The sequence below is a fragment of the Heliconius melpomene genome, chromosome 13, assembly GCF_056956725.1.
Source record: "Heliconius melpomene rosina isolate 202511_hmr_F chromosome 13, ASM5695672v1, whole genome shotgun sequence".
NCBI classification, from domain to species: Eukaryota; Metazoa; Arthropoda; class Insecta; order Lepidoptera; family Nymphalidae; genus Heliconius; species Heliconius melpomene.
This window is the reverse complement of record NC_140401.1, coordinates 18603867-18609285: the sequence shown is the minus strand read 5'-3', so window position 1 is coordinate 18609285 and position 5419 is coordinate 18603867. Positions and strand designations below refer to the sequence as shown.

Below are 5419 nucleotides of genomic sequence, written 5' to 3'. Positions count from 1 at the left end.
AGGGCGTATGCGTATTTAAGCGTAATGTAGGACACATTACGCTTAAATACGCATTAATCCTTCCATTGATGTATTAAAATTCTATAATTATAGATAACTATAACCGAATGTATTCCAGTCTCAAGCAGCACAAGCGTCAGACACTAAAATGTGACATTGACTACCAAATTATCGTATTCTATAGTTAGTTCGAGTCGACAATTCGAATCGTACAGAAAGATAGAAACGTGACTTGGCTAAGCCCCTTTGTTTTAATTAAAAATGTCTTATGAAATTATAATTTGAATTGAATAAAGGCTAGTCTTAGCGCAGGGGCACAAAAATGTGCTGCACAATCGACTGGTAGTGGGTTCGATCACCACTCGAGGAAATGAAATATTTATTTAAATATATAGCTGAAGTGAGATGGATACAGTGTGAAGCTGTGGGAAAAGAAAAAAAATCGATATTAGATAACATCGATGTTTGTCTTTCGAATTCTATCGAACACCGATGTTACAGCTTCGATGTTGACATCGATATTTCTCTAACATCAGGCATCCCGAATAGTAATACACAGGTATAGACTATAGGTATACAGTATATCTAGATGACTACTGTCATTCGACTCCTACACTAGTGTTGCCAAACTACAGATAGTTTCGCAATCGAGTTTTAATCTAAAAAAGCCCATGCGATCGATAGTTCAAAAGGGTATAATACTATCGGACAATGCAATACTATCGATATTATCGTAACTCCCAGTCAAAGTATCGATAAAATATATTTATAATTAGGTTTCAGAAGTGAAATATGAAAATAAAACTATACAACACTAATGTTACAAATACAATCTTATTTATTAAAAATCTAAATAACTATAAAATGAAGTATAAATAACTAAAAACTTATATAAAACACCAACAACATTCGAACACACATATAGGTATTTACTCAGTGTTAATTATAGCAGCTCTTTTAACCAATTCAAATTATTTATTAATTAAAACATTTAAATTACTTTATAATTTGCTAATAATGATCTATTAACATCCTAGTAACAAATCACATCGACTACCACACGTGTAACCTCAAGTATATGAGGGGCAAATATGTCTTCCCGATAAAATTAGTAACTTAATAACAAATGAAAAGCGCGGGCATTTTGATATTGACAGTGACATTGACATATTGCAGTACTATATTTGACAGTTGACATTTGTAGCACAGAAGTCTCCTAACTTTATAATATATTTTTTTGTTTTTTTTATTTTTCACTTTTTTGTTAGGATTCATTATGGTAATCATAATCCATGGTATACCTTTTTGAAATCCTCGTATTGAACTCTTAAATTTGATACTCATATTGTGGTATTTGTGTATTTGTGTGGGAATCGCTAATGTAATGAAACTAGCATTGCCCGCAAAAAGCAAATGAAAACCATCTGCTGTGTTTTGTAGTGGAACATCAAGTTTCAAGCAGAGCCTCGACCTGTCCTAGCCTCTACGTCGTCTTACATCCTGGGAACTGCTGTGACCGCGTGTCCTCTGCCTCGAAGTCGCAGTTGAGCTGACGAGGCGGGGCAAAGGCGAATATTCTGCGCCATAACACATAATACAGTCACTAACGAGGGAAGATATCCGAAACAAAACTGAGCATGACCGTAGGCTCCAAGGCGGCAGACTAACACTAACGGTCTAAGGCATAATGGGTTAACCACCTGCTTGCACTAAAATTTATGATTAAAGAAACAGAAACAGAGATAAACCGAACCGACACTTTACCGACGACCTTTAGCATGAAAACCCGGAGACGAATTGCTTTTTGGAATGTACGCACACTTACAAATTCTTGGTCTAAGTGAAGTGTTCTTCGCACTTCACTTGATTTGGTGAATCGAGAACGCCCAGAAGTCTGACTTTGCTCTATTCCGGCAAGGAGACGGAAGAAGAAGTGCATGAATATGGCGTAGGGCTCCTTCTCTCAGAATCAGCAAGGAAAAGTCTTCTGGACTGGAAACCGATCTGGGATCGCATTATGTGCGCTTAATTCAACTCTAGAGCCCGAAAGATCTCCATTGTACAAAGTACAATGCTACTCCCCAACCAATTCCGCATCAGAATAAACCAAAGATGACTTCTACAACTCTTTCAATGCCACAGTCAATAACATCAAGAAACAGGATATTGTGATCGTTATGGGAGACCTGAACGCAAAGGTTGGAAGTTGTAACCTGAATCAAGAGAGATGCATGGGTATACAGGGGCTTGGGATGTATAACGAGAACGGAGATCGTTTTATAGAGTTCTGTCAAAATTATGATCTCACTATCGGTGGTGCGCTATTCATACACAGAGACCATCATAAACACACTTGGACTTCACCCGATGGTTTTGCGAGGAACCAAATTGACCACTTTGCTATCATTACTAAATGGCGCTCGTCGTTGCGCGATGTGCGTAACCATAGAGACATTGATAGTGACCATCACTTGGTACGCCTTAAAGTTGCGGTAGCACGATCAATAAGATGTGGATAAGATAAATCCAAACTACAAGACCCAACTGTTCGTGACACATTCAGAGCTAGAGCTAGAGCTCCGTAACCGATTCTTTTGACACCAGACACATGAAACAGCCACAGACGAGGAGTGGGAGGAGAGGAGATCACATCAAGGTAGCTTATACTATACAGAGGCTAGCTCTATCGTATTAGGACACAAGCGTCGTAAGCGCAATGAATGGATTTCGCAAAGTACCTGGGATCTTATTGCCAGTAGAAAGGAGCTGCATTTAAAATGACTAGGAGCACAAAATGAAGCCCATAGAGCTCACTTCAAGCTGGAATACCTTCGGATGCGCAGAAAAATCTATTGCAGTAGTAGTATCTGACGGTCTTGCTGAACAAGCGCAACTCGCTGCTAATACTGGAAATCTGAGGAACCTGTATACCACAATAAGAACTTTGGCGGGAAATAAAAGCTTCAAAAAGAAGCCTCTTAAGTCCACAGACGGTCAGCTTATTGTAATATTCGAAGGGCAGCTGCAACGCTGGCGTGAGCATTTTATGGAGGTCTTCCGCATCCAGGAGTTGGCAATACGAATCACCTTCACATCTACTCGACATCGATACCGATCCACCTACACATGAAAAAGTCGCTAGAGCTATTCTTTCCTTTAAAGTCCAAAAAACACCAGGACGCGACCTTATAACTGCAGAATTGCTCAAAGCTGACTTACCCCCCGCTGTTGAGATTCTGAAGCCTTTGATCGATAAGATTTAGGACTGGAATAAGGGCCTACTCATAACTGTACCTATATATGTTATGCGCTATATGTGTGAAAAGGGGCGCCGTGGAATAAGTGATGTCTTGGAAGATCTGGACTATGCTAATGACATATGCCTACTTAGCCATACTCGCGTCGATATACAGTCAAAGCTTGAAGATCTAAAGATAGAGGCATCTAAAATAAGGTTTAAAATTAACATCCGGAAGAAACAAGAGATGAGATCTGGAGTAAAGGTTGAGTTCTTCCGCTGAAATAGGCACAGATATTATGAAACAAGTTCACAAATTCAAATACCTCAGTAGCGTCGTGTCAGAAGCAGGAGGTACAGGACAAGACATCTCTTCACGAATTGCCAAGACCCAGGCAACTTTCACGCACCTACGACCCATTTGGCAGTCACGTAAATTAACCCGTAGAGTTAAACTCAGGATTTTTGGGTCTAATATAAAGTCAGTACTGCTTTATGCGTTGCGAATCGTGAGAGGTAACCAAAGCTGTGTCGCACCAGCTGCAAGTTTGCGTAAATCTTCGCAAAGTTCTTGGTATCTACTGGCCCGAACTAATTTCGAATGTCAACCTGCGTCAACTTTGCCGAGAATCACCGATTGACCAGCAAATCAAACGTTGCAAGTAGAACTGGATTGGGCACACGCTGCGCCGAGGTCCTGCCATATTCCGAAGCAGGCAATGGATTGGAACCCTCAAAGAAAGCGCAAATCTGGTGACGCGACGTTCAGTTTTAGAAGAGGCGAAGAAGATAGGCAAGACATGGAACGATATTAAACGAGAAACTCAAGATTGTACAAAATGGCAAATCTCTGCGGATGCCCTCTGCCCCAACTCGGGGACATAGGAATATAAGTGATATTAGAAACCAAAAAGTTTTTTCACTAAGTTAAATGGCCTCCCACAGCCCCCATGACTACGCGCGAAAAACATAACCCTTTCTTAGCAGTCTGTGAAATGTGAAATTCTGAAGATGCAATAAATAAAAAAAGAACTAGTTCCCGCCATTTTTCAATTGTTTTTCTAGCAAGCAAAATGAACGTACGTGACAAAGAAATTCAGTACATTTTAAAGTTTTGTTACAAAAAAGGCAAGAATGCGACGAACGGCGCGAATAAAATTAGTTTACGGACCTAATGCGGTTGATATTACGGTAATTATAGGTTAATATGTAAGGGAGCAACAAAACAAGGCCGAGTCGGTGACACAACCGATTTTATTATTATACCATTTTTTGATTTTATTATTATAATAAATACAAGCTATTTTAAATAAAACTAAAAAAAAAAACTTCTAACAAAATATTAATAACAATAAAATAACCTTTCTTCCATAAACAATTTTAAATTATTAGAACTGTAAGGAGAGAGTGTTTAACAATTTATATAATAATAATAATTAAAAAAAAAACAAACTATTTCCCGTATTTGTCTTTACGCAAAACGCACGCACGCTTAGGGCGTGTTGGCAATATTGGTTCCTCGGGATTAGGGTTACAAATAGGTGTACTAACTGAGTCAATAGGCTCTGATGTTTTAGAATCAATTAATTGATCTGATAAAGTTTTAGAGGAACTATTAGAGTCACCCACAGTTTCACCGTCCAGACTCGTCTGTAACTCAACATCTTCTTGCACTTGGGGCCCTGCAGAATATCGTAAATTCTTTTTAACTGGAAGCAACTGATCAATGTGGTATTGCCATTCACGGCCGTCAGTTGTTTTTACACTGTAAGTACATGGAGTTTTGCGATCAATTACCTTTGCTTGTACCCATTTATCCTGGCGAGGGCTATAATTACGTGCTAAAACAGTGCTTCCAATCTCAGCGTTTCTAATATAACCAGGGCGATGGTGACCAGATCTTTCCTGTAATGATTCTACTCGATCAGCTGGATTAGGCATGAGCACGTCTAATCGTCCACGTAAGCGCCGGCCAATCAGAGCCACTGCCGGAGCAACCCCAGTACTAGCATGTTCAGTATTACGATATTGGAATAAAAATTTATTAATAGCTGTACTTATCTCTTCCCCTTCATGAATCGCCTTTTTCATTGTTCTTTTAACCGATTTAACTGGGTTTCCCGCCTCGCCGTTTCCAGCTGGTCTATAAGGACTTGTGATAGTATGAAAAATTACATTCTT

At 39.3% G+C, this 5419-nt stretch overlaps 1 pseudogene; it reads left to right on the top strand.

Annotated features, from left to right (window-relative positions):
* Positions 1–1297: 1297 nt before the first annotated feature.
* On the top strand, positions 1298–4372 carry LOC146533265 (uncharacterized; annotated as a pseudogene).
* The last annotated feature ends 1047 nt before the right edge of the window (positions 4373–5419 follow it).